Consider the following 21,801-nt stretch of genomic DNA (forward strand, 5'->3'; position numbering starts at 1 on the left):
TTTGATCTTGCCAGCTTTAGGTGCTTTATCGTAGTGTTAAATCATGCCACCAGCATCAAAGTCACTACCGCAATCACCATAGAAGTCAAGGTCTTCACCAGGATTGCTGAAAGAATTCTAAATCGATGTCGTGTCAAAGCTTCTTTTTTATGTGTCCATCATTATTCTAAAGTATGGAGGATCTACTTGATAAACTAGGTGGTTAAAGTGCATGAATTTCGGTTGCCTGACTAGTCGTACATGAATACTTTTTGACTTCGCTTTGTACTGGTATTTATTTTTTTACATGAGGCAAGAATAATGTACAAATTTACAGATAGGCAACGAACACATGTTCCCTACTAAATGAGTGCCTGGCACTTGACGTGAATGCCAACTCGATTTTTTTTTGTTATTGTAAATCGGACCTTAGACTGTTAGTATATAATAAATAAATTTAATTAACTCTGTACAGCCTTGTATCGAACGATGGACATGACTTGATCGAATCAATAGGAACTTATTTTTTTTATGAATTTTGGACATTTATTTCAGAATTCCTGGATAATTAATTGAAGATTTCAAGATGGCGCCCAAATGCAAAGATGGCAGTACGTCTTAGCAAAAAATGAATACTGCACTCTAGCGGATAAGAATTATACTAATATGACGGTGGCGCCATCAAGAAGACGAAAACAATATGGCGGCCTCCAGCAGACGAAAACAAGATGGTCATCATGATGCCATGCTGACTTACGTAATAACTGCTTTGGAATTAGTGGTGGGAGGTCAATCTATCGATGGCTCCCGTGGAGAAAGGATCCGTCGCCATTTTTATTTTGCACTCACTGGGTTAGAATTGAGGACTCCATGACATAAGTGTGTTTTATAAATAAAATGTTATTAGTTACACTTTTATAAATTTTAAAAATTTCCCAGTGTTTTTTTTTTTTTTAATTACGAGTGTGGCGGACATTTTTCCAAATGCTCTGGTTTCTTATATTAAATTTTTATTAATTAAATTTTTTATCATTTTTAAAAAAACATTTCCTTTAAAATCGGATATTTACGGATTTTAAAGATGGCACCCGTAACGAAGAGTGCAATGTTTCTAGAATACAAGATAACAACCATAAGGAAAAGAGAAACGATGACGTCATACACATCCAATATGGAGTGCGTAATGAAAAGTGCAGTGTTCTAGAATCCAAGATAGCGGGCGTAACGAAAAGTGCAACGTTTGAAGTAAGCAATTTTTTATTATTTTTGAATTTTTGGCTTATTGACTTGTCCATGCCGAATTTTCATTTTTTTTCTAAAGCAAGTGTTTTTTGAAGTTTTTAGAATTCCAAGGGTTTTTTTTTTTTTTTTTTAAATTGATGAGGGGAAAAACGGAAAAAAATTCCTACAAAACGAGATTTTTTTCCCCTCAAAATAGGGAAGTTTCTAGGAATGTTTAGTCATTTCAGGAATTGTTGAGGAAATTTGACTCGAAGATGGCCGCCGTGACGTCTGAGGTGGTCGGTCATTGACCCCACCTCATACCTCAGCCTGTAGCCTGACGCCTGTCGCAGGAGCCCCCTTTCACATACAACTAAGATTAAATTTAAGGGAGGTGCCAATAATGTGTTATGCACCTAACTAAAAAAAAAATAACGGGGCACATTTTACCCCTGAACGCAACTCTTCCCGGCCACCGCACCACTGCACAGTGTCGTATTTTTACACTAATTTTTAAAGTTCCTGCAAACGAACAGATAGCAACACAGTGTTATTCGCCAGACTCCGGCGATACCGCCTACCATGGAATCAGAAACTGTTAGGAATCAGCATGTTGCGACGCCGTTCAAGTGGCCTTCTGCCCTCACCATCGCCGTATTGCAACACTCGAAACGTTTAGAAAAACGTGCTGGACCACGCCTGGCGATTAATAATTACATGAATAAGCATTTACGTCGTTTACCACAGAGCGCTCCGCCAACATGGCGCCCACCACTGAATGGGCGGATGGCGGCTTCTCACAGCATCCATGTTTAAGGTGCCTACACCAAAAAAAAATTGTAGAAAAATTTCCCCGACTTTTCTATAACTTGCCATTACCAAAATTACAAATTTCTGTGAAGATTTTTTTTTAATAATTTAACTATTTAACAAAGCCAGCCTCGACCATCCCTATAACTGTACTAGCTCAAAACAAAACCTTGCACACGCCGTCTCATGTTGTGTACGGCTATGCGCTTAAACACCATCTGAAAAAGAAATTGTGTTCTAAGTCTGGATGATGGGATACGGGACGGGACGCACCACAACGCCGAACGTACAATAACGTCGAAAACCATAACGCCGAAATGCCAAATTGACCACAATGCCGACAGCTATAAAACTGCTGTGTACCACAACGCCGAAATACATTAACCCCGAAAAATGTCATTGCAGGACTGCCACAAAGGTTAGGTTAGGTAAGGTTAGCACACAAATTCATTCAGTTTTTTTTCATTTTGCTCCTGTGCCCCCCCCCCTCCCCGCAGCAACATTTTTCGGCGTTACTGTATTTCGGCGTTGTGGTAACGACCCACTGTGAGCAAGCCGCGTCTCTTCGAGAAGTACGTTTCCACAGGAAACTACTAAAGATATTCGCAATACATTATCTTCACGAGAAACTACTAAAGATATTCGCAATACATTTTCACAAGAAACTTCTATATTCCCAATACGTTTTCACAGAAAAGTACTAAACATATTCACAATACGTTTATACGGGAAACTATTAAATATGTTCGCAATATATGTTGGAGTCATCTACTTGTTTACATATTCGCAATACGTTTTTCACAGGAAACTACCAAATATGTTCAAACTAAGCTTTCACCAGAAGCTGCTTAACGTATTCATAACATATGTTTTTTACAGGAGACTACAAAAAAATTCGCAGTTTTTGTATGCAACCACGAGTAAACATATTTGCAAATCGTTTTTACTGGAAACTACTAAACAAATGCGCTGTTTTTTTTATATGCAACCACGAGTTAACATATCTGCAAAACGTTTTTACAAGAAACTGCTAAAGAAATTCGCAGTATTTTATACGCAACTACCAGTAAACATATTTGGAAAACGTTTTTACAGGCAACTACTAAACAAATTCGCAGTTTTTTATACGCAACTACCAGTAAACATATTTGCAAAACTGTTCACTGGAAACTACTAAACATAAATATTCGTGATAAATTTTCGCATTAAAATTAAAAATAAATATTAGAAAATAACCAGCCTATGTGGAGCGCATACTAGTGGGGTTGTGTGCTCAGAATTGTCGGCACGGGAGTGAATCACACTTGAAGAATGTTTCACCGTGATATGTCGCGTTGCGCTTGAAGCAAGCAGTCGATTGCAAAATTTTTAACAATTTGTTCACAAATATTTTGAAGCAGAGGGTGTCAGCTCATGCATTACTGCATCAAGGGTGTCCGCGTTCTTTAAAGCCAGGGAAGTGGAAATTGGCACAGGCAAAAACAGGGAATTTACTTTAAAACCTGGAAAATAAATGTAAATTCCTCAGTGGTAGTAATTTGAGCGGGAAACGTTATGCTCCCGTATCGGGTCGTTACCACAACGCCGAACGTACAATAACGCCGAATACCATAACGCTGAATGCCAAATTGACCGCAACGCCGACAGTTAGAAAACTGCTGTGTACCACAACGCCGAAATACAGTAACGCCGAAAAATGTTGCTGCGGGGAGGGGGGGGGGGCACAGGAGCAAAATGAAAAAAACAACTGAATGAATTTGTGTGCTAACCTTACCTAACCTAACCTTTGTGGCAGTCCTGCAATGACATTTTTCGGGGTTAATGTATTTCGGCGTTGTGGTACACAGCAGTTTTCTAGCTGTCGGCGTTGTGGTCAATTTGGCATTTCGGCGTTATGGTTTTCGACGTTATTGTACGTTCGACGTTGTGGTGCGTCCCCGCTCACTACTGACACGGATGAAGTGCTACCGGTATCGACGAGCGACTCACGACTTAAATCGATTAGTGAGGAAGCCCATTACACCACCTGCCTCCCCCCCCCCCCCCCCAAACTTCTTCCTCGACGGTCTGATCCCTTCACAACCAAGCAGTAATCGCATTACACAACAGTGCGAAACCCCGCAAATTACACGGATTAGTTGACATATACGTGATAACCGAATGTTTGGAAACGTTACTCTTTTGAAGGCCGGTGTTGGCCTATACCTAGGGACACCTGTATTTCGCGAATACATTTCGTGTCAAGGTATTTCACAAAGTACTGTAGCTTTTCTCCTGTGGTTATTGGCTGAGGTCGGTGAGAGGTGTCGTCCCGCTCTTGACGGGGCCAATGAGAATGTGGTCACCGTACTGCTGCACCCTCACAATTTGCCATGACTCTTAGAAAAATCTACAGTGTTTTGTGAAATACCTTGACATGAAATTAAATCGCGAAACACAGGTGTCCCTACCTATACACTGTTGACAGCGCACCAGTCAAGCACACGCCCGGAGTGAACGCAAAACCATAGAACAAGGAGGGAGACACGGAAGTGAGATTCTTATAGTGGAAACTGAAACCATTTTTCGCGCGACAAAACACGCTATCGGTTGGGTGGGCCCATAACTACTAGCAAAAAAAAACTCGGGCTTGAGGTTAAAATCCATAGCATTAGGTTTATAATATTAATTTAACAACTTGACAACTAACTGCCTGTAGCAACGGAAATTTAAACTGTGCGAGAAAAACCTAATGCTGTTTCGTAATACAAAAGCGTGTTCTACATACATGAGTAGGAACTTTATGTTACGTCACAACACAAAATACGTGGCTACTAAAATAAAGTGAATAAATTTTCAGTGGTTTGCCTGATAATAGCTTATGCACTACTTCTCACAATCAATGTTGTAATATAATTATGAAAGCTACTAACCAGCCGGTGAGCCCAAAACTACTTCAAAAAACTAGTCTCAGTCTCCGCTATTAGAGTTTCTCCCCCATCAAATATTGTAGCAGGACTATGTTGCTAGGTATTTCGTCGAAAATCCGCAAAAAAAAAAAAAAGTGGTTGTCTGTAAAGTCGGTTTACGGACGATAGTTTAACGTGACGTCATAAAAAAAATTGATGAAATGATTGCACACTTTTATGAATAAAATTGTATAATTTTTATTGAATTATCACTATTTTGATTGGATACAAAGAAGGAGTAAAATGAAATCTACAATTTAATTGATAAATTTACTTTTATTTGCACTCATTAATTCAGATATGTTTATTACTTTAACTAACATATTATTTTAACTATAACGTTTGTACATGTTTGCTATTTAACTTCTTCCAATCTGTGTTATTTTGTTAAGGATAGGACGATGATAGGAAAAGTAGGAAACGAATGAGAGTGTTTCAAGTTTAATATGCCTCGAAAAAGTCAAATCGATGGTTGTTCCAATAGAGTGGAAGAGAGATAGATGCGGCGCAAGCGTACAATGAGCGTAACGGGACAATGAATTATCCTTTTTCGTGCGTGCAGCCGGCGTTCATAGATTTATTAGACGTTGTCACGTCAAAAAAAAAAGTGATAGCATAGATCCTGGTGGCATTACGTTGTAAACAATGATGTTAGTAAGAGATTTGTTTTTAGTTTTTATTTCACTTATACTGCTATTTAACGCGTAAATCGGTTACAATCGAATGGGGTTACATTCTTCGTGACTTTTACGGCAATACTTGGTGATGAGTGGACTCCCCGAATTCCAGCGTACACAAATTTAAAATTTCGCACGTATGCTTGCAGCTCACGGAGCTAGGATCGCTGCACTGTCGTCGTGTGCTTCGTCCGTGTTAGCGGGACTGAGTTTCCTATATTGTCTTCTACAAAATCCGTCCCTATGCGCAAAACCCTAAACCAGGATTGTATCCGGGATGCGAGTCCAACTCGGCACGTGTGCTGCTCTAGTCCAGCGAGTCCAGACCATCACGTATACGTCATTTAGGCCGTACCTAGACCATGTTTTCCGAATAAAGTAGCTTCATTAAGTACAATTTCTTGGACAGATGCCATTAGGTTTCCTGTGACAAAAACAGTAAGATCTGCAGTCCTGAAATTTGGCATGTGTATTCCTTTTGCTACGTAGACATCCGCTAAGAAAGGACTTTACGAAAATCTGATCCCAAGGCGTGTTTTGGGGTCGTTAAAATTTTAAAATTTCACATATTTCAACATTAAGTTCTACAAAATTTTGCGGGGCGTTAAAGATCAGAACTTCCTTTTTTTTAAGAAGTATATTCTTTACAGACTTTAAACTATGCAGTAATGTTTCTTAAAAAAACATAGCCATCAACTGAGAACGAGGTCTTAGAATATCAGCTCCCAAGGGGTGATTAAGCCAGGGAAACACGCAGTAATTCAGCTAGTTATTTATATGTCTTTTTCTTTAAATAATTGTTTGAAAAAAAAATTGAAGTGTTAAAAATCTTCACCTACACGTGGGAGACATGGTACCACCGCTTATCTTAAATACAAAGGGAAAAACATCACTTCAAACGGAGTAGGTGTTTCAGAATAGGAGCTGCTGATAGGCAGGAAATAATTTCAACCCACGTGTTCGCTATTGTTCTATCACGGGCGCATTGTTTGTACGCTCAAACATTGGAGACAACCGTTGCTTTACATTCTTCGCTTCGGGCACAGAAACGCTCCCGATTCTAGAAACGTCTAAACCAGGATGACGAGACTAGTATTTTGTAAAAAAAAAAAAACTGTTTATTTCGTAGAATATTTCGAAAGCGTGTTGGATATCTTAATATTCTATCTCACCGATTTCAAACTCCCTCCTTCCTTCCCCACCCCCCTGCCGTACAATATTTTTCTCTCACGGGAAGTAGTTACACAGAAAGGTACAGATTTAATTAGCCGTGTAATGTCTCATCGTGATATATCAAGAACTACTGGAATGTAGAAATTTGCATGAAGGAAAAAAAAGAGTGCTCTCAAGGCCTTGCTACAGTAGAAATAAAAAAAATTACACACACCAATATCCACAATCAAAGCCAAAATAAAATTGACAAAATAACAGCATGTTTCGATTCTGATGCAATCAGATGTCACTTCTTAATGAGGATTTCATTTGGTTCTGTGGAAGGGACGATAATCACTTTGCCCATTGTTTGCTTTCAAATTATTTCGTTTCGTTGATGGGAATGACATATTTTGATTTTAAAAAATTAGAATTCCCCCCTCCCCTTGCGTACGGCCATGACATCATGGAGGTAATAAGGTAGCGAGCTAGTGCGTGCTATCTTTGCCATGGTGAAAGCTGAAGTCAAAATTAACACAGCCCACCACCCCCCCCCCCCCCCTCACCCATCCCCCGCCATTTCCTATCTGGACAACCTGCATTTCTTTGCTCTAACGAAGCTGAATGCTGATTCTTGCTGGTGTGTTGAAGACATCACATTTTAAAAATTCCAACTTCGATGATGGCACCAATACAATCCCTCCTAGCGAGTTATTTTCAAGTTATTAAACAAACTTCTATCACAATGCAGTATGTCCATAAAATGACGTCCCAGTTATAAAATTTATTAGTATAAACTGTAAGGCTGTAGAGTATATTGGATCCAGGTCACAATTAAAGAGTAACTCAAACAGTTTTAGATAAGCACACGCACGAATACTGCTTTGTTGTTTTCTCGCTAGCATGCCGTAACAATTGCTCTTTCCCCAACTAGTAGAGGGTTAACCTGTGAACTTTATTTGACAAATGGATGGAGCCCTCCCCATGGGAGTATCTTTGTACGAGAGTGGTTGAACGTCGAAGTGCCTGGCCGTTGGATTGATCGTAATGGTCGAGACGACAGAGCTCTTTTTTGCTGACCTCCACGTTCACCTGACATAACGCCATGCGATTTTTTATGGGGCTTTATATAAAGGGAAAATGTCTTCGTTTTGCAGCTACCTAACCATTTTCCAGAGTTGAGACGCAGAATTTAAAAGGCTATTTGCTTCCATTACTCAGGACGTATTAACCAAAGTGTGGGAAGAATTGGACTTTAGGTTGGATGTGTGCCGAATAACTAAAGGTGCACATATTAAACATTTGTTAGAAAAACTAGGTTAGTTTACCATCAATTTGACGTATGATTTGTTGTAAATAGTCTAAATTAAAATGTTATAATATGCCATTGAAACTGGGACATTATATCATGGACCACCTATTGCTAACATGAGTGACTAACTTTAGAACAGACTCATATGCCATAGACTAATAGCTCCACGACTTAAAACTGATTGCATTCATGTTTGTTCAAAATTCAGACAGCATGCAGAATCAACGTATGTGATGATTTAGTAAAAACATCATCACAATTCAACTAACCTCCACAGGTAAAAGTAGGCCACATTGTAATGCCTCGTGAAAGAGCAATGGTTGTTGCTAGAGATGTGCGTTTAATTAGTTTTATTTTTTCGGAAAATTTTCTGGAAAAATATAACCACATTTTTTTCGTAAAATTTTCCTTTTTTTCCCATTGCAAACATAGACTTAGATAATTTAATATTTTTTGATATCAGTTATACAATGCTTTTATTTTCTGTGGATTGGTAGGTATTGTTTAAAGCACAAGTTTAGTTCTCATAAGTTGGTAGGGGATAGCATAGGTCCTATTGAAAACTGAAAGGTTAAGTGAGCCATTAGGTGGTAAAGAAAAACAAAATGTATATTTAATTTGGTTCTGTTTGTATAAAAAAGTTGACAAAATTAATTTGTGTGTTTCTGTTAAAGTTTAACTCGTAAAATTTTCCCAAGAATACTTTCCAGGAAAACTAACATATCTAGTTATGGCTACGGATGGTGATTTGCAGCGGGTAAATCAGGCTATCTGTCAGGTTTCAATGTGCTTGTTTCATGCCTGCGGCATGTACTAAATTTCTGGCTCTGTTCGCTGAAAAGAGCATGCGTGGCTCTTGGAACACTCCAATGAAAACAAAGCTTTTGCATCACAGAAGGTGTTAAGATTCGTTGGGAACAAGTTAGATCCTGTCAAATGAAAAGTATCTTCCAGACCAAAATAGTACCAAGAAGTTAAAGTGTTTTGCAGCTTATCTTGCCCGAAACACTTTCCCGATGAACAATTTCCTCCGACTACCAGGAGCGTATGCACGGAGGTATACACCCCTCCCCCCCTCCCAACACCTTGAAATCCTAAAAAATCTATAATTACTACTGGCTACTGTTCGGATCACTATAGCAAGCGCCAGAATGAATACAATGCTACAAACTTTCAAGTCGGGTTTATAAACTATACGCAATAAATGCATCATACAAAAAATTAAATAAAGAAGTTTTCAAACACAATTTTACACAAACACGCAACTCAAGCTTGGGCAAACATTCAAATGCTCGCGTTTTCGCCTTTTATATTTGAACTGAAATGTTCAGGGAACTTTTAAAGACTCGGATTACGTTAATTATGCTTTTTTTATCGCACGCACACTGAAATCGAATGACGCTTTTGGATCACATTTCTAACGTTTCTATGGGGGGAAAATGGTCTTTAAGAAAAGAAGGCCCGATTAAGAACATTTTTGACGTGACAACGTTTAATACATCGATGAACGCCGGCTGCACGCACGAAAAAGTGTCCCGTTACACTCATTGTACGCTTGCGCCGCATCTATCTCTCTTCCCACTCGATTGGAACAACCATCGATTTGACTTTTTCGAAGCACATTAAACTTTAAACACTCCCATTCGTTTCCTACTTTTCCTATAATCGTCCTATCCTTAACAGAATAACACAGATTGGAAGAAGTTAAATACCAAACATGTATAAAAGTTATAGTTAAAATAATCTGTTCGTTAAAGTAATAAACATACAGTATTTGAATTAATAAGTGCAAATAAAAGTAAATTTATCAATTAAATTGTAGATTTCATTTCACTCCTTCTTTGTATCCATAGTTCAATAAAAATGATTCAATTTTATTCATAAAAGTATGCAATCATTTCATCAATGTCTTGTTATGACGTTGTCACGTTAAACTATCGTCCGTAAACCGACTTTACAGACAACCAATTTTTTTTCCACATTTTTACAATTTCTAGTTGTAGGGTTGGTGACGTCTTGCGACTTAACGTACTGATGTTTAACGTCTTAGCTCGCGGTATACGACATTTGGTAGGAGCGATTATGTGAATGGAACGGAAGTCCAATGAACAGAAATGTGTAATCACGGTGCTGCCATCTGTGAAAGTTTCAGAAATTACGAAAGATTGCTAGCCCACGTGATTCATCAGTATATATTGCTTTCGTGAACATCGCAGAATTTACATCACTCATAGGTAGGGACTGGAAAAATTCGCGGTTTCAATGACCACTACGATACACTCCACGATTCTCTATGTACTCGTCAACTATCACCTGGTCATTGGCTACCTACTCGTGACACCGGTTTACTGCGATTCTTATGATTCGATACTTCTTTTGTTGAGTGTTTGCCATTGGCTCAGAGTCCTTCAGGTAAATTGCGGTACAATCACTCACGCAGCATTAAGCTAAACGAGTTTGGATTCCAGCCTGTCTCTAACGGAATCTGCGAATTTTTCCGGTCTACTCATAGGTATTAAAAAGTTTAACTTTATAATAGTTGAACGATCCTTTAATACTTTGTCATAATTTATAGTCATAAAAAGAAATAATGACAACTTAAAAAATACGCATTACAGTTTTGACAATACTTAGCTAACAGAAAAATTAATAAACAGAAAACGTTCATTACACTGTAGACACAACAAATCGTTAGCTTACATACATTCGATGCCATGAAAAATAAAAGTATTTCAGGATGACATTTTTACTATAAAATCATAACTGCTGAATCAGCTCAATAACTTTACGGTTTGTTTGTATGAAGTATTTACAGGCTGATTTCAGTCGTTTCAGCAAAAACAAATATATTTGCATATACTTAGTGTTATGTGTTTAAAAGATTAACGTTAATAGTTTATTTTAAAGAATTGTACGTTAGATTTCGTGTGCGTGTTTCGTATTATAAGCGTATTTGTAACATGAGAACACATTAATGTGCTCGTTACCAAGGTTAGGTCTGGCGGGTAGGTACTGAAAGACTCGATCACATTTTTTTTAAACTACAGTCATTTTCTTGCGTTTGTTGCGTCCTTTTGCTCTTGTGTTTGTAGTGAAGTTTATAAACTTGGCATCAGACCCCCAGCACGGTCGTGAATATTAAGGCAAAGGAAAGTATAACTTCATTGGATTAACCAGCGAAGTTTTCTGGTAGATTTTTTCTTGAGCTGGATTCTCCCATCTCATCCATCCGTAGATCACGTAATATGCAGCCAGTCAGATGGCCCGAAAAATACCATCCGTCCGTCCGTCAAAAACTTGCTTGCCTTTAACTTTCGACGGATGGACGGATGAAATTATAACCTCAAAAATGTCTGAAAGGCATTTCGTTTATTTTCAGACTTTTTTTATTTTGTTTATTCGTTTAGATGCTTTCGTATTGTATTTTTAACTTACCCAAGAATACGTTTTAAATATGGTGGTATTTTAAATCAAATAAAAATGTCTGAGATGCAAAAGTAATTAATTAATAACGCACGGTAACTCGAAAATAATTTTAAATTAAGATTTTAGAGGTTTTTTTTTTTTTTTAAATCATTTATAAGTGCTTAGCGTACATGAACTGGTAAACCGTTACAAGAGAAATTTTCTCAAAAAAATTGTAAGCCTTCGTAGTCGGTTGGCAGCGACCATGCGGAGACACTCACGTGTGGATTGTTGTGAGTTCAGCTTTATCTGACTGCAAATGACAGTGAATGAATGAATGAATGAATGAATGAATGAATGAATGAATGAATGAATGAGCGGGCTTACGGGGCAATGAAGAATGGAACCTCGAGTAAATAATGAATGGGCGGGGAAACCGGAGCACTCCCGGAAAACCCACCGGCTCGCGGCAACGTCCGCCCAGTTTCACCCGATTGCGAAGAGAAATACGAGGGTTATTTTTTTTTTCAACCTCCGATCGGCTGTAATAAAAAAACTGGAATGAATTGGGAAATTATTTTAATGTCAAAAGAAACGTACATCTTTACTCTATTTTTCCACATAATCACCGTGCAGATTGAGGCATTTGTCGTACCGATGCACCAGCTTTCCAATACCCTCTGCATAAAATGATGCCTCCTGCCTATTCAGCCACGTTTTAACAGTGCCCTGCAGTTCATCATTGGTGTTGAAGCGTCGTCCTCCAAGCCACTTTTTCAACGCGGGGAAAAGGTGATAGTCACTCGGTGCCAGTTTATCGTTGCAGCCATGTTGACATTCCCATAACCAAGCTTCAACTGAGGTGCAGTGTTGCCAGGTTTCCCAATGCAAAAATCCCTGCAGACTACTTAGAAAATCCCTCCAAGCCTTAAAAAAATCCCTACATTATTTTTTTTTTCTTTTTGTTATAGGAAAAGTAATAATAATAATACAATATGGTATTAATAATATGTAAAAATAGTTTTTAATGAAGTAGGCTACACCTAGTCCACACACAAAATTTTCTATTCAATTCTACCTTAAATGTATCACATTTTTTTGTCCTAAAGACTTTGACATTAGATAACAGTTTCATCTTCTTCGTCTTCAGCAGCCAAGAGTCCAGCAATTTCAGATTCCTTGTGATCCTTCTTGTACATGTTTTCGTTGAACAACTCCAGCATTTTTTCAGTTACTGGGTATTCATAGCATGCCATCTTCATGTTTTCGTTTTGCATGGCTAACTTGACACGAACAAGGGATGCCACTGTGGATGCAAATAATTTATTTCTCTTTTTTGTTTTAATGTCTGAAACCATAGAGAATATATCGAAAGACTGAATATTCTCATTAAAAGGTGTCTGCAGCGCAAACAAGAAAAGAAGACGACATTCACCTCTCCGAAAATCCCTACATTTATGACCTGGTCGGCTTAAAATCCCTCCATCCCTTTCAATGCAAAAAATCCCTACTCTGAGGGATTTATCCCTCAACCTGGCAACACTGCTGAGGTGTGAGTTGGCCGCTCCACGTGGTTGGTGGAAGGGGGTAAACACTACGAGACGTGTCGATTCGTGTACGAGCGATTAGGGTATCGATTAATGTGCATGCCATGGAGAAATGAAACTGTAATCACACTGCAGGGCACTGTTAAAACGTGGCTGAATAAGCAGGAGGCATCATTTTATGCAGAGGGTATCGGAAAGTTGGTGCATCGGTACGAAAAATGCCTCAATCTGCACGGTGATTTTGTGGAAAAATAGAGTAAAGATGTACGTTTCTTTTGACATTAAAATAATTTCCCAATTCATTCCCGTTTTTTTATTACAGCCGATCGGAGGTTGAAAAAAAAATTACCCTCGTACATCCCGGGTTCGACGCCCGGTGGAATGTTCACTAGAGCTGTAGCAAAACGTATGTATTCGTTACTGAGTAACGGGTGCGCCATCTAGTACCGAGTAACGAAACGTTACACACGGCTGCATTTCGTTACTCGCATGTTTCGTATGTTTCACGCATGCGCGCGCATATTCGATGAATTTACATTACAAAGAACGATGTTTGTTTATTAAGTAAAGCATAATTTGGAAATTCGTCGTCCAAGGTTTTTACTGTTTATTAAAGGTATTGTGTGTGTAGACAAAGTTTGAGATTGGAACAGAAACAACGAAAGTATTTTTTACAAATTAGAAATATGTACGTTTTTATTTTTTATTATCGCGAATTTTAACATTTTTTATTATTATCTTAAAAGAGATAGTATAATAAAGCCGCTCTAATGAGATTTAATTGTTTCTTGGTTAACAATAACTATTAATCATCAAATATTGTTAATTGTATATATTCTATTTATTATTATTTACGCGACGTCATACTGTACGCGTACGCAATACGACTCGATTCGTTGCATGTTATGCGGTATCAGAAGTAACGAGTAACGATACGATAGTAACGAGTACTGATTGTTATAGTAACGAATACATACGGGTACGCTTTTTTTTCGTTACTTTTCCACCTCTAATGTTCACCGAGATAGAGCAGCGCGGCCTTGAGGGGGGAATGTATCCGGGCGAGATCGCGTTACAGACGACGGGGGGAAGTCCCGAGGTGAGGATTTGTTGCACCCTTGTTGAGGCGGAGAGGGGGGGGGATGCTAATATACCGTCAACGAGACACTCTCTGCAGTCGGTGATGCGTCCAGACGCTAGCCGCAGGCAGCGAGGACGAGACACACGGGCCATGCTCGCGCGCGACTACGCCACTACGCCACTACGCCACCACGCGACTACGCCACTACACGACCAGCGCGCGACTGACAACTGGCGGACGGGAGACGAACCTCCCCTCTGCCCGCTCGCCCTTTCCTCCTTCCCCTCACCCTCCTCCCTTCCCGCGCCCTTTTCCCTTCCCCTACCCTAACCCCTCACAAGACCAGTCAGGCCACACCACATCAATATGTGGGCCCCGTTGCTAGAAGTCATGATGCCCCCCCCCCCCTTTTTTTTTTCTAACAGAGGTAAGAAAAATGTTTTTTTTTCCTTTATGTACATTGTTTTAGTCATATTTTTTTTAACCTTTACACAATTATTTTTAAAACACATTAAAACTAGTTTTAAGTCAAGTGTTTCGATTGTCAACGTAAATTTATTTTGAATGATAGCAAATAAATGAGTGTAAGTGTTCTGCACTGTCAACATGGTGTCACGTCAATTTGTGGTGGGTTTGTTACTCACAGTTGTAGATTCAGACACGTTCTGTACGCACAGCATATTCCGGATAATATTACTCTGGTGTAATATTTCATCAGTAACTAAATTTAGGCCTTACTGTTTAGTAATTGTTTTCTATGATTTATTTAAAATTGTCTACTTTTTTGTTTTAAGTTTTTTTTTTCTTTCCTTCGCAGGCCCCCTAGACCCATGGGCCCCGTTGCCATAGAAACGGTAGTACCGGCCATGTGGGGGCCCTGAGACCAGTTCAGACCTGCAGCTTTTGCTTCTCGGCTTGCGGTCAATCTTTCGTCTCGCATTTCGCCACTTGACAAAACCAAAATATCATAACTTCGGGCACGCGTAGAAGTCGACATTCGTGGACTATTTTTTTTTGTATTGGTAATATGATATAACTATTATATCTGCGGCAAATATTAATTTTTTCAGGTGTTTACCTTATCACAGAACTCTTGGGGGGGAAAAAATTGTTTTTCAACGCAGGACAACCTCAGTTCCACACTTGCAGAAGCCATTCGATAAAATAAAATAAAAAGTTGAACGGATAATTGTAACACATATATAAAACATTTGGACCCTTTTGAAAAATACTAAATTTCAATGAAAGACTTTTAGTGAAAATTTACATAAAAGCACTATTTGTGTTATATTAATAAATTTTAATAAGTAATTTTTTTTGTCTTTCTATTGGTTATTTTTGGTGTCTTTTTTCATGTGTTTCTCGTCCTATAATTAATTTTTGGGTTACATGTTTATCTTATCCTGACTTTAATTTACTCAACAGATATTTACTAAAATTGATCTACTAGCAGTAAAAAGTAACTTAAATGTTAATAATTATGATTACTTAGGTGAACTTTACAGCTCTGAAATAATGTTTGGTAATTATCTGGTGAGAAAGCAACAAATGCAAGAGAGATATCAAAATAAATCCACGGGAAAATATTTTGATTACTGGCAATGACAAGAAAAAGAAATAACCAACTCAGTTTGAGACCGAACTTTAAAAGGCGAAGAGAACTCCAAGATCATAGTGGTTTCTGCACAATTATGGCACCGACTGAGTTCAAGTTGTTTCGGGTGCTGGGTTTGAACCCCACCATCTTCACCATGAGTGTGACTCATCAGCAATCAATAGCCTTCTGCGAATAAAGTTAGTTTTTATTACAATGAAATTGTGAATTGAATATCAAATCATTCACTGACATAAATATTTTTTATAACTGAATTTAAACATACAGTAAAACATTTCGTTTTTACACTTCACAGGATAAAGAAAAACTCAAAAAAGAAAGAAGTATATAATGAATAAATCTTATAAACATATAACTATAATCGAGTTTTGTAAAAATCAATAAAATAAAAATCCTGACAAAAAAATTTTTCTTAAAATCATAAAATTTTTATTGTTGAATTTTTTTATACATCCAACTGATTAAAACAAAATAGGTGTTTGTACTTACGAGCGCGCATTAGAATTTATACTTACTTGGCATGATAAAAAACTTTAATTTTGTATGCAAATAATTAAAAGAAATAAAATAATAAAAGGACCGGAGTGATAAATACAGTTGCTATAGAATAATTTCAATCAAAAAAAAATACATACTTAGGTTTAAACATTAATATAAACATGTGAACAATAATAATTATTTAATTTACTAAAATAATCTTGATAAAATTTCATAAATCATGAAAATCAATAAATAAACAGAATGTATACTCCCATTTATTAATTTGCAATATTTATTAAAAAATAATGTAACAATTTATAATTTATAATGCAAATAAACCTTACATATGGGAACATAACCTCACTTATATAAATACACTTGAAATGTTTATAAACAATATCTATAATTAATATTCACAATAAATACATATTTTTTATATATGTTTTAGTATTCAATATCAATCACTTCAGTATATGATTTAAAAGCACATATATAAATTTTATTTGTATGTAGCCTTTTTTCATCCTGCCAATTATGTTAAATCATGCCAAAAATGTTAAATCATGCCAATTAAATCCAAAATGTCGAACCCTCCTAGATTCCCCAGATCAAGCAAACAAGGACCTACTTCACCGAGTCGTTCGAATAAGAATTACGGAGTGACACTCTCATGAACTTTTTATATTTTTTCTTAATCACACAACGTTAACTGTTGCACAAGTACGTACCTAAGATCTTCCATAGATTTCTTATTTCCCCCTTCGAAAAATGACTGACTACAATTACCAAGCTTATTTTTAAATGTGTAACTGATAAAATGGGTAGTACATGTTTATGAAATGCAATCCTACCAGATAGTTTTATGATTGTATGTACTTTGTATTATAAATTATTTATATAAAATTTAAAACAAGTGTTTATCATATAGTTTTTTTTAGCAATTTAGTTTTTGTTTTTTAATGTTTTATTTCCAAATGATTCCAAATAAAACTGACTTGTTCCATAACTATATGGTTCCCAGCAAATTAAACGGCTCTACAAAATGCATTGAATAAATAAAAAATATAATAATCTTAAAATTTTTAACTTTTTTTTTTTAATTATGCCTTTCAATGTAAAAAAAAATGCCCATATTGGAGGAATTATAACATAAAGAACATGTGTTAAATTTAGTTGGCACATGCATGTTGGGAAAAAAAATTTTAAAATTTATATTCATACAGGTTTTGATTTCCATAATATTTTTATCACATAAATAAACCTGTAAATATATTTTTTTCCATGAAGTTTAAGAATCAATATGTACTTTTTATGCATCTATTACAATTCTAAAGTGCACATAACACATTTTCCCCCTCTTACCCTACAAAATGCAATTTCATTAAAAAAAACACACATCAACATCTTAAAACCATTAAGTAAAGCAGATTTTAATGATTTTATTAAAAAACCACAGATTTTTTTAAATTAATTTTATCTCACTTTCATGACTTTTTCTACAATTTGTGACTTTTGTGGGACTTTGGTGACTTCCGTGGGCCTTTTGGGCGTTCTGCCCGAATACGGCTTCCCCTTCGGAGCACAGCCGGCTTCCTTCGAGACCCTGTGAAGGTCTCCTACCGCCTCCCTGGCCTTCTCTGCTCGTCTCATTTCCTGCCTCGCCTCTTCCCCCATCCGTCGCCCAATCCCAACCCGAACCAGGTCCCCTCCCAATGCTACGATAGCAATCCCCGGACAATCATCTGAATGTTTATCAGCATCTCTCGCAGCCGAGAGTAGTGGGTTCTGGAACCAACTGCACCAGGTGAAATGGCAATAGAAAAACTCAGCTACATTCCAATATGGGCTGAAAAATTATCTTCACAACGCATACTTATCTCCATCACTATGCTGCTTATTACTTACTGCATGAATCAGTGTGATGCTGGCATCAATGAAACGACAGTTGATTTTTTTTTATTCTTCCGATCAGCAACATGTGATACTTCAACGTTAATTAAATTGCAGCTGGTGTTTGCCTTAATTTCAAGTATCATGTCAATTAGTTATTGGTTGGATTTTGTATTGTTTAACTCTATTTTTTTTTAATATTTACCTAGCACTTAAAAGCTTGTTTCCCAGTACATTAACTGTTTTATCGTCAACTCTGTCTTTGTTATGTTAAATGGTTTATTTTTAATAGCTAATGCAGTGGCAGATAATATATATAATACACAAGCATGTTTTAGTGTAAAAAATATGCATAATTTACACAATTACACTATGGATTACAGGAAATAAACACTCACAAAAGCTAGCTCATGTGTGAGTGGTACTAGAAGAGCCATCGCGAAGAGGGGTTCAAGAATTGAGGGGGAAGGGAACAAAATTCCTTGAGCCTGACAACTAGTGAGGGGTCTGGTTGAGTTTCAAAATATTTGTGTGTGTGTGTGTGTGAGTGCTTACCCTGATAGTATAAAAAAAAATTACAATTCCATTGCTAATAAAATACAGTGGACACCTTACAAATAATGCTATACTAGCTGCCCGACCCAGCTTCACACGGCTATACTAATGGAAAAAAATTAAGCCACATCTCCCATTTACAGTAATGGTAAATAAAAAAAAATTCAGTGAAAATTTATTACAATGCTGTATAATGTACCGGAGAGAAAATGAATAGCACCGATAATTTCCCGACTCGTGCACCCAACGTACAACTGATGTACCCGTACTTCGCTACGGCAGTCTACAGGCAGATCACTCTTGCGCCGCTCATTATACATGCCCCTCCTTGTGGGTACGCCACTGCCGCGCGATGCCCGTTGCCATGGAGACGCAGAAGGCATGAACAATGCAAAATACTGTTCTCATGCAGACAAAGTACCCACTGTTGCCTGGTTTTAACCACCCATGGGATCTAATTTTCGGAAAATGTCATCCTGCGTAACATAAGGAACATTACTGCGAAGTTTCAAGTCTGTAAAATATATATACTTGAATAAAAGGGCAATAAAAAAACAAATTATACACAGAGAGAGGAAAAAAACAATAGTTTAGGTTTGCGATTAAAAGTGATAAAAAGTATTTAAATACTAATTGAACTCTTATGAGGGTACTGATTGCTTCGTTGTTAATATCATACGGGTGTTTTTTACTTGTATGGGAAAATTAAGAATGATAAGGCATCTAGTGCGTGGCAACAATGTTAATAGGCAATAGGAAATAAACTTCTAGCGCCTGCGGCATTGTCAACACACACTTCGTACGTGTACTGTATGTTGTATCTAACCCCCTCCAACGCATTTGATTCTTAATTGGACTTTTAGTAAGGATCCCTAATGTTATTGATAATATAATATAGCATATCGCCTTCCTCGATAAATGTACTATCCAACACTGAATGAATTTTTCAAATCAGACCAGTGGTTCCTGAGATTAGCACGTTCAAACAAACAAACAAACTCTTCAGCTTTATAATATTAGTATAGATATGCAAATCACCTTTACAATCATGGCAGTTGTAACATTTAGTATTTAGATTTTTTATAATTTTGGATCTGAAAAATTGTACACCTAATACTAGGGAAGTACTTTCAAAATTATTTCCCTCCGTCCCTTAGTTTCCCTCGATGGTGCTGGCTATTAGTCTATTTTATATCTACTTGCAGTATTTTAAAAAATATATACCATGTTATGAGAAAAAAAAATCACAAAAATTTAAGAAAAATGTAATGATTGTCATGCAAAATTAATAGTCCGTAAATAAACAAATAAATAAAACCGCAACTGCACAATGCTACTTTCACGTAGGGATGGTGAGTGACAGGTGATTGAGTTCACTGATCCTTCAATTGGCCATGTGACTGTCTCGTAAACAAGACCTCTAGAAGTAGGCAATATAGAATACACAGTTCTACAACGAGAAATCTAGCAAAGCAAGAAGTCTGATGAAGTAACAGAATTGCTTACACGGTGCTATCAACATTAAAAATTTTATTATTTTTTTTTATTTTAGTTACCTACCTACTTTACAAAAAAAAATTGCATAATCTTATGCATCCACACTTTAAAACTCAAAGCATTTATTAGGTACTTTCGGCAGGCAGGATCATATTTTCTCGAGACTAAAAAGCAACTTCAGCTTATTTCCCTGAGTTTCCACTGTCCACATAATAATTTTTTTTTTCTTTTCTGAATGGACCATCTGGCAAGATAACAAATATATTACTATACACTATATTATTTAAACATATTCAAACAAACCTAAAAATAATTTCAGAATCGAAAATACTGTTTGCACAATATCATGTACTGTTATCTCTATCAACACTGTGCAACCAACAATGAGAGTCTGAAGAAAAAAAATTGGCTCACTAAACCTGTACTGTCTGATTTGATCTGATCTATTTACACTCACAACTGGGCTTTCACCCGGTGGCAAGGAGTCCTCTTCTTTTTGAAGTTTTACTTCTAATGCGACTTCCAACAAGGTTGCGTTAAACGTTTAACGCTACCATGGAGAATTATTTGCATGCAATTAAAAACTATTTTTTAATGATGCCAAAGAAGTATAACTTCTCACGTGCGTACCTAAGTATACGCACCCATTTTTTTTTGCTCTTGCTTTTAGTAGTCTCCTCAGATCCCTTGCATTTCTCACCCAGAGCATTCCTTCCCCCAGCCCACTCCACTCCCTCCTTATCCTCACTAGGAAGGTGTGTCTCTCTCTTTCCGTCTGCCTTTGTTCTCTCCGGAGCTTCCCCCCGTGGTCTCTCCGCCCCTCGTAGTCACCTCGGTGCACCCTAGTTCCCAGCAGCCCCTGGCTGATGTCTCATGACTTAGCGTGTCCACGTGAGACGTCTCAGGTCTCGGCATGTGGCATTTGGTAGGTGAATTTCGTGAAAGGAACGGGAGTCGAATGAAGAAATGTGCAACCACGGTGCTGCTATCTGTGGAAGTCTCAGAAAATTTTGAAAAGATGGTGAACCAATGTGATTCACCTGTATATATACTGCTTTCGTGAACACAGCAGAGTTTGCACCACGCACTGGTATTAAAAAGTAATATTTTATAACAGTGCAACTATCCTTTAATACTTTGTTATAATTTATTATTATAAAAAGGAATAACGACAACTTAAAAAATTTCCATTACAATTTTGACAGTCAACACTGAGATGTAGAGCTAGCACGGCGTTGATCATACCATACACACACAAGAAATTGTTAGCCAACATACATTCAATGCCACCAAAATAAAAGAATATTGTGATTAAATTTTTATTATTAAATCTTAAATGTTGAATCAGCTCGATAAGGTCTTTTATCATCTTATACAGTCTGACCAACCTTTCCACCCTCATCCCATGAGATGCTTCCCACCCCAACACCTTTATCATTTCCGTCAGACTATGCAGTTCCCCCTCTTGCCCTTCCTAACTCCCCCACACACCCTCACCCCCCCTGACGCTCTACGCTGTGCCTTCGCCAGCTCCCTCACCGCAGTCTGTGTCATCAGGTTACAATTGATTAATACACACTTACTTGTATGCCTTATATCAAACTAATGTTAGAAAAACTCCGATAAAGATTG

The 21,801-nt window shown here is 37.3% G+C and overlaps 1 protein-coding gene across 3 annotated transcripts in view; it reads right to left on the reverse strand.

Annotated features, from left to right (window-relative positions):
* Positions 1 to 21,801, reverse strand: part of LOC134541341 (ubiquitin-conjugating enzyme E2 W) — a 129,168-nt gene that overhangs the window by 104,307 nt on the left and 3,060 nt on the right. Inside the window, exon 1 of one of the 3 annotated variants that reach the window (XM_063384762.1) lies at positions 14,206 to 14,355. The exons of 1 other annotated variant lie outside the window; for it this stretch is intronic. The gene's annotated coding sequence lies outside the window, so the exon portion shown is untranslated. Of the gene's footprint in view, positions 1 to 14,205; positions 14,356 to 21,801 lie in introns of those variants that run through there. One more of the 3 variants, XM_063384764.1, reaches the window with a different exon arrangement.

This window comes from Bacillus rossius, chromosome 18, assembly GCF_032445375.1.
Source record: "Bacillus rossius redtenbacheri isolate Brsri chromosome 18, Brsri_v3, whole genome shotgun sequence".
NCBI classification, from domain to species: Eukaryota; Metazoa; Arthropoda; class Insecta; order Phasmatodea; family Bacillidae; genus Bacillus; species Bacillus rossius.